This window comes from Hemitrygon akajei, chromosome 6, assembly GCF_048418815.1.
Source record: "Hemitrygon akajei chromosome 6, sHemAka1.3, whole genome shotgun sequence".
Classification (NCBI taxonomy): Eukaryota; Metazoa; Chordata; class Chondrichthyes; order Myliobatiformes; family Dasyatidae; genus Hemitrygon; species Hemitrygon akajei.
In genome coordinates this window covers 139,376,722-139,389,362 of record NC_133129.1, presented here as the reverse complement: position 1 = coordinate 139,389,362, position 12,641 = coordinate 139,376,722, and positions in this window count along the sequence as shown.

The window sequence follows — 12,641 nt, the reverse complement described above, 5'->3', positions numbered from 1 at the left end:
ATTAAGTATCTGGTCCACATGACATCTCCATGTCTGATCTCCAACATCCTCTGTGGACATCAGTGGTCCAGTTCTTGTAGCTATCCTACCGGGTGTCCACCTGTCTTCTCAGTAATCATGCACTAGGACTTCCTGTCCACTCTTGAAGCTGCTTGCTGTTTCACTTGGCAACTAGCTGAATTGTTTATTTTGTACTTCTCTCCAGAGATCTCTGTGGGACCTCAGCTTCCTGCTCATGAACAGCAATGTAGGTGTTTGATTTGTCATTACATGAACAGAGTTCCGAAACAGAAAAAGGAAGTTGCCCACTTTGTGTTGTAGAGAAATGTTCTCCTTGTCCATTGCTTTAATGCACTTTCTGAAGGTCTCGATAAATCTTTCAGCTAACCCATTCATTGCTGGGTGATGAGGAGCTGACTTGAAATGTCTGATGCCATTTTACTTCGTGAACAGTCGGAATTCTTCTGATGTGTATTGTGGTCCATTGTCACTCACAATTTGTTTGGGTAAGCTGTTTCTGGCGAAGATAGTCCTCAGACTGAGACAGTCTTTGCTGACCTGGTTGACTTCATTGGTATAATCTCCAGCCACTTCAAATGAGCATTCATAGCAATCAGAAACATTGTCCATGAATGGCCCAGCAAAGTCAATGTGTATTCTTTGCCACGGTGATGATGGCCACGCCCATGGTGTAATGGTTTCTGACATTCAGATTTGTACTCATCACCAATTTGTTGTGTCTGTGCCCAATTACATATCAATTAAATAAAAGCACACACGTGGGAGATGGCTTTAACTGGGGTATTCACATTGCAGTGAGAGAGAGAGAGAGAAAAACAATCTACAGGTGCATATGCAGACAATGGATCAATACGTAGTGCTTGGGGGTGGTGGTCATTGCTCTAAAAGAAATAGATCCATAAAAAATGGTGTTGCTGTCTCTCTGTGTGCTGTTTTCTGCTCTGTGGATCACATTTGCTTGTTCTTTGTCTTGTTAATGTTATTTCTCTCCCCTGAATCTACGATAGGACCTGCTTTACTTAGTGTGTCTATCCACAGGACAGTTCCCTCATTGTTTGGTCTCACTCAAAAATTTGCAGGAAGCTGCATTCCCTCAATCTCAGGTACCCGAGGCTGACTTCTCTTTGCCTTCATTGTTTCAACCCTGCACTGAAAATGAAAATTGCCTCTCCAGTCACCGGCAAGGGTAGATCAGTTTTCGACACGGATGACCCTGATGACGTTGCCGGCTCCATAACAAATCTTTTGTGTACATCTGTGGTTGGCCACCACTGGCAGTGGATGCTGCCACCAGCCATTTGTCCAGTGGATGCTGTCCTCACCAGCTCTATGATCTGTGGTTTCTGCCTCTCACACCTCCTTCCCTTTATAAGTCACCGCCTTCAACCATGGCCAAGTAGGCCGCAGCTGTAATGTATAATCTCTATACTCTTCTACGTCTATTCTGGCAACACCTTGCTAGGTGCCCTGGTTGCTGGCACTCTAAGTAAGTTCTCTGCATTTTCACAACAGCTTCATCCACTACAGCCACTTCATGACTTCTCTAAACCCTCCTCCTCTGGTCTACCCCACCACTCCATGATACTACTATGGTGTAGGTTGATCCCACCGCTACTTTCAAATCCAAAATTTCCAGGTGTACTGAGCTCAGGCCGTCCTTCTGCATTTTCAGGAAGACTGGATCATCCCTCCTTAGTCTGTCCAGTCCTCAATATCCCTCATAAGCTCGATATTCACGCTCTGCATAAACCATGGCAGGGGTGGAGGGGGGGGGGGGGGGGGGGGGAGGGGCGCTTATCGGTTCTGTGAACCATTGAAAATCTCATTCCCTAGTTACACTCACCTCCCCCTCCCCAGAGGTCCATGAGGGGATCACAGTTGGAGAGTGTCCACAACTTTAACTTCCTCGCTGTTAACATTTCAGATGCATGTCCATAACTCCCATCAGGGTCTTTTTACACTTACAGTTTCTTAACTCTACCCACAAGAGTTCTATAACTTCTGAACATATGTCATCTCTTGAAGTTTTAGGTTTCATTTTTGGGTAGGCGCTCCTCTGCCCACCCGCCTGTCCTTTTGATACAATGTGTATCCTTGGTTGTTAACTATGATCTTTCAGCCATGACTCTGTGAAGCCCACTACGCTGTACTTGCCAAACTCTAAATGCGCTTCAAGATCATCTACCTTACAGTCTCACTACACAATACACCTACTTATATTCCAACTGCCCCATCCTTAGACCTATCACCCTGCTTCCCATCTCCCTGCCTCATTGGGCTAAACTCTCCATAACAGCTCTAGCAAACCTACCCACAAGGATATTGGGATTGCTTTCTGAACAGGCCATACCGTCCCCAAACAAGATCCTAACGATCCTGAAATCTGAAACACTGACACCTACACAACTTCTTCCGCCACTCATTCATTACTATTATCCTGACTAGCATGTGGTACTGTGAATATTCAACAGATTACTATCTTGGAGGTCATGCCACACTTCATCCATCAGTATCACTTTTTAACTGTATTACCCATTAGCATTGTTTACAATGTCAACAAGATAAATATTTTTGTGTCATAATCTGAGAGGGCTACAGATGATCCTTCAGCTAATATTTCTGAGAACTAGGTATTTTTATTTTCTGTTGTTTGTGGGGTCACATACTGTGTTAATTTATTTGCCCTATTACAATAATAATTACATTGCTTCCTTAAGGCATTTAACTGACTGTGAATAGTTTTGGGATACTGTGAGGATTTAAAATGTGTGAGGTAAATGTTTTATATCTGTTTATTCTGCAGATAATTATAAGCAAAAGCAAAGAAGCCACTACCAATATTAATTATAATAATAATGAACAAAATTGCTTTTCCTATGTGCCATTAACATTCATGATGCCCCAGACTAAACTAAGAAAGGTTTTGAATTCATATTGTTTCAATTAATAATTTTCAATTATTTTGAATGAATCTTTTATTATGAGGCTTTGGCATTAAGGCTGAAACTAAGAAGTTATTTTACCTTCAGGAAATTTTGGATCGTGATTATGAGTTAACTGTTCAGGCTGTATTTCAATTTTCTTTCTCTATATTTGTTCCCAGCAGAAGAATTTACAGCTCTTTGTCAGATCAGTCAATTTAAATTTATTCTCTGTTGAGAGACTATGCAGTTCTGGTATACTGTTTAATATAACCTCAAATAATTTCATGTGTAAACAGTGTTGCAATATTCATAATAAAATAAAATGATACAATTTTATTTCATAATTCAGAATGACATATGCAAGCCTTGGCCATATTATAACTTTATAACTATTCCCATGTAAGCATTTTTGCATACATTCACACATTTACTTCATATGTCACATATGGACCTTGCAGTGGCATATAACATATTTACCACAATAAACCATAGAATTATCTTTATAACCCTGAAAGCCCAATGTGTCTACAGCAATGAGAAAGAGCTTCCCAAACTAATTGCATCTTCCAGCTTCAGGACACAAGTCTTCAAATACAAATTTAAATGCATTTTAAAGGTAAAGAAGTTTTATGTCTTTAATATATTTTGGCAGCGAGTGTCAGGGCCTTACGAAACTTGAGATGTAAAATTTTCCTCATTTCCCTTCTAATCCTTTAACCAGTTGCTTTAAATCTATGCACTGGTTTTGACATTTTTGCTAAGGGAAACAGATTCTTTCTATTCACTGTACCAAGGCCCTCACTTTCTAATTCTTCAGACTCAGATTCATTTACTTATTACACATATAAGTGAACTACATTGTTTGCATTAACAACCAACGCAACCTAAGGATGTGCCGGAAGCAGCCCGAGAGTGTTGTCACACATTCTGGTGCCAACATAGTATGTCCACATTCTGGGAACATCTACATCAATTTGCTCTGCATCTTCTCCCAACACAATCATACTTCTCCTGTAATGTAACTAAAGCTATATGCCGTACTCAAGTTATGGCCCAGCATACCTTGTGCTTTGACTTATGAATGAAAGCACAGAATTTACTCTAGTGAATAGTAGGCTACCTTTAAGGATTTCTGGACATATATGACAATGTTTTCTTCTCCTCTAGTCACTTCATATTTTATCAGTTATTGTATATTATTTTCTCAACTGAACAAGACACCTATATACCTTTCTGTAGTCCAAAGTATTCTTCCTCACTGTTAAACATATGGTCAATATTTGTATAATCTGCAAAGTTCTTTAATGTGCACCCAATATTTGACTCACAGCTTATTGTATAATTTTATTTGGAGACTGATGATATTAATCTGTGATGTATACCACTAATTTTACCTGTCTCTTTAAAGTCAATATCAAAGTGTCCATTGAGAGCATCCAAAATAGTTCAGATCAAATAAAGACCAGTCATATGCTTGCAGATCTTGGACCCAAGATTTCAATCACCATTTTCTTATTTACAACTGTAACATTATGTAATCCCTGGAAGTAGACAGTTGAATACTTACTGTATTATTACACACAGTGGAGTACAATCACTGTCTTAACATTTTCAATTTGTGTGACACTTTCTGTCTCTTTAGTTTTCTAGTCTATCTGCATATTATCTACTATATCCATGCTTCTCTTTCTTTGGTTTTTGGACCTAATACTCCCCGTTGCTCTCTGTCTGTCTGTCTCTCCCTTTCTCTCCCCCTCTCTCTCTCTAAATCTTTATTTCATTATACTTTAATTGTTAAGCATGATATTTCATTTAGGAAGGTCAACTTGACAATGAGGCTCACAACATCTGTTTTCCATCCCCTCCCTTACTCATTTGTGTTTCTATTACACTCTCCCTTACCGCGTTTAATATTCCATCAAAGATGATGACAAGTCAACATATAGGAGGGAGATTGAAAATCTGGCTGAGTGGTGCCACAACAACAACCTCTTCCTCAATGTCAACAAGACCAAGGAGTTGCTCAGGAGGAGGAGGAAACTGGAGATCCATGAGCTAGTCCTCATTGGGGGATCAGAGGAGGAGGGGATCAGCAGCTTTCAGTTCCTCAGTGTTATTATTTCAGAGGACCTGTCCTGGACCCAGCACGTAAGTGCAATTATGAACAAAGCATGGCAGTGCTTCTACTTCCTTAGGAGATAACAAAGATTCAGAATGACATCTAAAGCTTTGACAAACTTCTATAGATGTGTGGTGGAGAGTGTACTGACCAGCTGCGTCACAGCCTGATATGGAAACATCAATGCCGTTGAACGTAAAATCCTACAAAAAGTAGTGAGTATGGCCCGGTCCATCATGGATAAAACCCCCGCAGCATTGAGCAGCACCTACATGGACTATCGTTGAGGAAAGTAACATCCATCATCAGGACCCCCTCCTCCCAGATCATGCTCTCTTCTTGCTGCTGCCATCAGGAAGATGGTTCAGGAGTCTCAAGACTCACAACACCATGTTCAGAAACAGTTATTACCCCTCAATGACCAGGCTCTTGAACCAGAGGCGATAACTTCACTCAACTTCACTTGCCTCTTTACTCAAATGTTTCCACAACCTATGGACACAGTTTCAAGGATTCTTCCTGTTGTGTTCTCAATATTAATTGCTTATTTATTTATTATCATTACTATTTTTTCTTTATTTTTGTATTTTCACAGTTTATTGTCTTTTGCACACTGGCTGTCTGCTCTCTTTCATTGATTTTATTATGGCTATTGTATTTATTGAGTATTCCAGGAAGAAGATGAATTTCAGAGTGTATATGGTGAAATGTATGTACTTTGATAATAAATTTACTTAGAACTTTGATCTTTTGAACTCATGATTTGATTGCTCAAACTCTATATCCTTCTGCTCTGCATTACAATGGGGACAACTTTTCATCCAAGCACCCATTCATTCTTCCTAGAAGCTCAAAGGCAGAAATTGCCTGCCTCTCACTCCATTCTGATTTCCATGGAAAAGGCTGGTTTATTGCAATGTGCTTGTTCTTTAGAAATGTAAGAGAATTTGTGATGGAGAAAGGCAACGTGGTTAAATATCTTAAACATTTTTGGACTCCCAAAATTACTCCAGCAGGACAACTTCAAGAAAGATCAAGACTGTGAACTGATCTGAGTTGGGAGATACAGATGACTCTCCACAATTGTCCTAATAACACCAGGGGTTTTTACTTAACATAGAAACATAGAAAACCTAGAGCACAATAAAGGCCCTTCAGCCCACAATGCTGTCCCGAACATGTACTTAATTTAGAAATTACCTAGGGTTACCCACAGCCCTCTGTTTTTCTAAGTTCCATGTACCTATCCAAAAGTCTCTTAAAAGACCCTATCATATCCGCCTCCACCACTGTTGCCAGCAGCCCATTCCACACACTCACCACTCTGCGTAAAAAACTTACCCCTGAAATCTCCTCTGTACCTACTCCCCAGCACCTTAAACCTATGTCCTCTCGTGGCAACCATTTCAGCCCTGGGAAAAAGCCTCTGACTATCCACATGATCAATGCCTCTCATCATCTTATACACCTCTATCAGGTCACCTCTCATCCTCCATCGCTTCAAGGAGAAAAGGCAAAGTTCACTCAACCTGTTCTCATAAGGCATGCTCCCCAATCCAGGCAACATCCTTGTAAATCTCCTCTGCACCCTTTCTATAGCTTCCACATCCTTCCTGTAGTGAGGCGACCAGAACTAAGCACAGTACTCCAAGTGGGGTCTGACCAGGGTCCTATACAGCTGCAACATTACCTTTCAGCTCCTAAATTCAATTCCACAATTGATGAAGGCTAATACCCATATGCCTTCTTAACCAGAGTCAACCTGTGCAGCTGCTTTGAGCGTCCTATGGACTTGGACCCCAAGATCCCTCTGATTCTCCACACTGCCAAGAGTCTCACCATTAATACTATATTCTGCCACCGTACTTGACCTACCAAAATGAACCACTTCACACTTATCTGGGTTGAATTCATCTGCCACTTCTTAGACCATTTTTGCATCCTTTCAATGTCCCGCTGTTACCTCTGACAGCCCCTCACACTATCCACAACACCCCCAATCTTTGAGTCATCAACAAATTTACTAACTCATCCCTCTACTTCCTCCTCCAGTTCATTTATAAAAGTCACGAAGAGAAGTGGTCCCAGAACAGATCCCTGAGGCACTCCACTGGTCACTGATCTTCATGCAAGAAGGTCAACCACTCTTTGCCTTCCATGGGCAAGCCAATTCTGGATCCACAAAGCAATGTCCCCTTGGATCCCATGCCTCCTTACTTTCTCAATAAGCCTTACATGGGGTAACTTATCAAATACTTTGCTGAAATCCATATACACTACATCTACTGTTCTACTTTCATCAATGTGTTTAGTCACGTCCTCAAAATGACCATTATGACCACTTGACTTAAAAACCTTGGAAAAGAAGGTCACAAAATTCTAGAAAAATAGAATTTCTGAACAGCTTAACATTGGAAGACCAGGCAATACTTTTGGAAAGATTTTGGATTGAACTCTTAATTCGAATTGCAGCAATGTAAGTCTCTGGGCTGAAGGACCAGCTAGACTTTGCTGCTGTAAGGTTTGATGTGCAGTTTAAGCAATTCTTATAGGTTTGGCTGTCCCATGTTTCAGGCACTTGGGAAGAAGCTCCTCAAGCAGAATAAACCCACCACTTCTGTAAGGATCCTCCAGTAACCCAGATAAATCTGATACGGACGACACTACTGAGAGTACAGACCATGATATTTTGGTGCTAATAAATTAAAATCTTGGTTATTTATATTTTTTGTGTGTATCAAAGGTAATTAGTGCAAAATAGACTGGCACCTAGTGCAATAAATGAGAAATTGGCTAAAATTTTCAAATTGTAAAGCAGCCACATTTTTCGTTCAGTTCTAAGGTCACAGCTTTACAACAGTGCAATAACGAGACCTAATCAATTTCTGCAAATTTAGATTAAAAAAATGTAAAAATGTGATAAATTAAATTGGCTGAATATCCAAAAGGGGTGGGATGAAAACTTTAAAACCCATCCAAAGGGCACAGAGGATTTTAGTGTTACATCTCAAAAGCTTTGAAAGAAATGCAGGAGCATTCTTTGACGTATCTTGTCCCACATTTGCCTCTCAATAAACACCCATAAATCTGTCTATGATATTGTTTCTGGAAACCTGCTGCTAACAGATTTTCACATTTCCTTTCCTCATAATAAAGGCTGAGCCTGACTGACACAGAGTTGCTCTAAGGCTTATTAGATCATGCCAGGTGTTACGTATGTGACCTATCTTTATTCCTATTCCTCTCTTAGGCACTTACCTTTCACCAAATTTTAAAAAGACACAATAATTAGAGTGAAGGATATTCTGGCCATCTTGTTTTTACCAGTGCACTACAAAACTCTGTCAGTACTGCACTAAAGTGTTCATAATAATTATGTGTTTAAGTCACTGGAGTAATACTTGAACTTAAAGGCTTCAAACTCAAGAAGCAAAATGTTTTAGCACTGAGCAAAGATTGATGTGCAAAAAGTAAGATACTGAGAAAAAGTCTCTCAGTATGTCATTGCCAATAACACAAAACAATTTCACCTCCAATAACTGCTGCCAAGAGAGATTACCTGCAGAGCTCAGCCTCCATTAAGTATTATTGCCTGCTGGGTGCAGTGTTGTTCACTATTAAGATGAAACCTTTTACTATTCTTATTATTGGTTTAATATTGGCGAATGTACTGAGGAACGATGAAAAGCTTTTGTTTTGCACACCATTCAGACAGAGCATGCCATGTGTAAAAACAGAAAGCAAGATAGTGTGTTGCAGTTACAGGGAAAGTGCAATGCACGTAAACAAACAACATGGCAAGGGCCCTTGTGATGTAAGCTAAAAGATCAAGAGTTCAAGAGACAATCTCATGTTTGTATCTCTATACTGAAAAATACTCTTCACATTTTATCCATTTTAGCTCAGAAAAATGAAACACTATTCAAACTCAACTTGAATTGGAATGACTTCTGAAACTTTTTAGGTGGAGCAAGCTCATCCCCATAAATCAGAATTAATAACTATCCCATGTAATTCATGGATTGAAGGAAAAAAAACTGATGGAGCAATTTCACAGCAATTCTAGTCAGTCTCCACTATCCAGCTAATTTAGCAGTCTGTGATAGATTAGTTTTGAAGATTATATATTAAAGCTGGGCATGTTTAGCTTGAATCGAATATGACGAAGGGAGATGAAATCAAAGACTAGTAGGGGGTGTTTCTGCTGGAAGCCAAATATGATAATTTCAAGAGTAAACAGCTTTTGGCACAGCAGTTTACCAGTGCCCTTTCCAATTTACTGCACTACATTTGCTGGTCATAATAGGAGGCTCATCTACTTTGGAAAAATCAAATGCAATTTAATTGACCACTTTACAGAACATAGGATTGACCCTAGCTTCCAGTTGCCTGTCACCATCCCATTTCCAATCCAATCGCTGACCTGATCCAATGAAACAATGTAAACTTAGATTGTAAACATGTACATTACAGCCTTTCAGACTCAGCAAGAAACTGAATAAATTCAGGTAACTAATTATGATAGCTTTGTTTCTCATGTTTCCAGCGTTTAGTTGTATTCCTTTATTTTGGTGTGATAATTTCAGATTACATTCATCTTCTCCTAGTTACGCTTTTGCAGACATACCCTTTCTATTTTTACTTACCCTTTACTATTCTCTCTCAGTTGGCATACTACGCCCTGAGTCACTCAATCTCTCCTGGTCTCTACTCTATTGCAGACACTCACTTTGTACTCTGTGGGCTTTTGCTCCCCACCCCTGCAATTTAGAGCTTGTTTTATCTCCAAACTCTCCCAGTTTCGACGCTAGGTCAATAGCCTAAAACAATAGTATCATAGAGTCATAGAATTATACAGCATGGAAAAAAAGGCCTTTTTGTCCAGCTCATCTGTGTTGACTACGTTGCTTAACTGAACTAGTCCTATTTGCCACCATTTGGCCTTTATTCCTCCAAACCTTTCCCATCCATGTAACTATCCAAATACTTTTGAAATCTCATAATTGTACCTGACTCTACCACTTCCTCTGACAGCTCCTTCCATATACTCAACACCTTCTGTGTCTCCGTAAACTCCGTTTTCCCTCTCTACAGGTGTTTTCTAACCTGCAGAGTATTCCCAGTATTTTCTGCTTATATTTTAAACTTTCAGCATTTGCAGTATACTACTTTGTTATAGCTTTAGTTCTCTGTATCATAGGCTGAATTCTTTATTTTAAGTCATTTCTCCACTGCAACAAAAGAGTGCGATTGAAATTTTTAATCACAGATGTCTTTCCTTTAATATTTAGTAGAGCTTCTGCTTGCAGCAAGACTGCACAGGCAATTTTAAGAGTGGAAGATGCCTGTTCTGAAGTAGTGTGGCCACTGAAAGATCTTGGTCCGCAGGAAAATAGACCAGCTTCTGTTGCACAAGGACAGTATGTACAAATATATAGACAAATGCCGAATGGGCAAATTCCAACCACTCATATGCTCACTATACAGCCTCATATCGGCACCAAAATAAGAGATTCCAGCATACACCCACTTCCTTAGTTCACCCCTCCCCGTCCTTTCTCTCTATTCCTTTTCCCCTAACCCTACCCTCAGTTGCAATCCCACCTCTTGTAATCTTGTTCTTCGTCATTACATGTCCTCTGCCCCAATGTTTTCAGCTTCCTCCTCCTTCAGCCTTATATTGCCCCTCTCCATCTCCTGTTTTCTTTGCTCCTGTGGCACTCCCTCACTCACCATAATTTTTATCCCTAAACTCTCCCAGTCTACAATGTTCCTTCCTCCCTCTCATCCAGGGATGACCACGCCAGAGCCCATAGCACCATAGCACCATAGCACCCTCTACTGTCTCTCTCTCTCTCTCTCTCTCTCTCTCTTTTACCCTCTTCACCCTCTCCCAGCTTAAAGTACACTTGTTACACCCCCAATAGGCAAACAAACAAAATAATTTATATGATTTATGATTTTGCTGTGGGCATGTGATGAAACATATAAAATAGGATATTTACTGTTAGTAGTTCATTTTCTGAATGTCTTTGTATTATGTCTTATGCTAATCGATGAGCATCAATTTAAAGAAAATACATTTTTTTAGTGTGAATGTAGTGGAACAGAAATATTGCTGGTAGATTTCCTTTCTCACAGCTCCAATCACCCAGATTTAAGTCTGACCTCCTGTGCTGCCTCTCTGGAGTTTGCATATTCTCCCCTTGATTATATGGATTTCCTCTGGATTCTTTCCACTTCCGAAAAACTCGCAGGTTGATAGGGTACTCGGCTAATGTAAACTGCCTCTCATCTGTGAATGAGTGATAGAATCTAGCATAAAGTAAAGAGAATGTGGGGAGAATAATAAAGAAACAGGATTATCGTAGGATTAGTGTAATTGGGCAGTTTATGGTTAGCATGATTTCAGTTGGCCAGAGGGCTTGTTTCCAAGACAGAACATTCTAAAACTCCATAATTAAAAAAATAACTGATTATTTAAGTAGAAAAAATGCCCAAGTAATTTTCAATGCACTTAATAACAGTCTAAACCACAAAACTGCCTAAGTGATGCATTATTTGATTAATCCTTTCATTTTTAGGCTTGACCCCATGAAATTATCTCATATATAATGAATTTTAAGAATTCAAATGTCCATTGCGGCTCTTTGACATCAAAGGTCATTTTGTGCCTAAGGGACATGCTGTAAAATTATCCCATTATCCATAAAAAGGCTGCTTAGTATAAAGGTAATTTGCTTAAAGCTGATTAAATTCAGATTCAAATTTATGTATCAAATGTATTTTGAAACATAAAGTGAAATGTGTAATTTGTGTTAACAATTGTGCTGCGGGGGGCAATCTGCAAGTGCCACCACACGTTCTGGTATTGTACCAACATAGCACGTCAACAATGCTCGGCAAAATAACCCAAAACGCAATAAGCAAAAAAACAACAACAAAACAAGATGATGACTGGTGTTTTTGGGAGCAATTTGGAAGGCGCAGGATAGATACATTCCAAAGAAGAATATATATTCTAAAGGCAGGCTGACACAGGAGAAGGCATATAATGGAGCAACAATTAGTGGAAAGTTAGAGTAATAGAAAGCTTTTAAAAACCAACTGAAGGCAACTAAAAAAAAGTCAAAAAGAAGGAAAAGATGGAATAAGAAGGTAAACTAGGCAATAATATTAAAGGGGACACCAAAACGTCTTCAGCTATATAAAGTGCAAAAGAGCGGTGAAAGTAGATATCAGACAACTGGAAAATAATGCTCGAGAGGTAGTAATGGGAGGGCAAGGGAATGGTGCACAAACTGAATAAGTACTTTGCATCATTCTTATTTGTGGAAGGCACTAGCAGTATACTGGAAGTTTGAATGTCAGCGCACAGAACTGAGTGAAGTTTCTATTACTAGGGAGAAGGTTTTTGGGAAACTGAAAAGTTCAGAAGGCAGACAAGCACCAGGACCAGATCGTCTACAGTCCAAGTTTTTGAAAGTGGTGGCTGAAAAGATTGTGGAGTCATTAGTAATGGTCTTTCAAGAGGGCATTTGCTAAGGTACCACACATGAGGCTGCTTAACAAGGTAA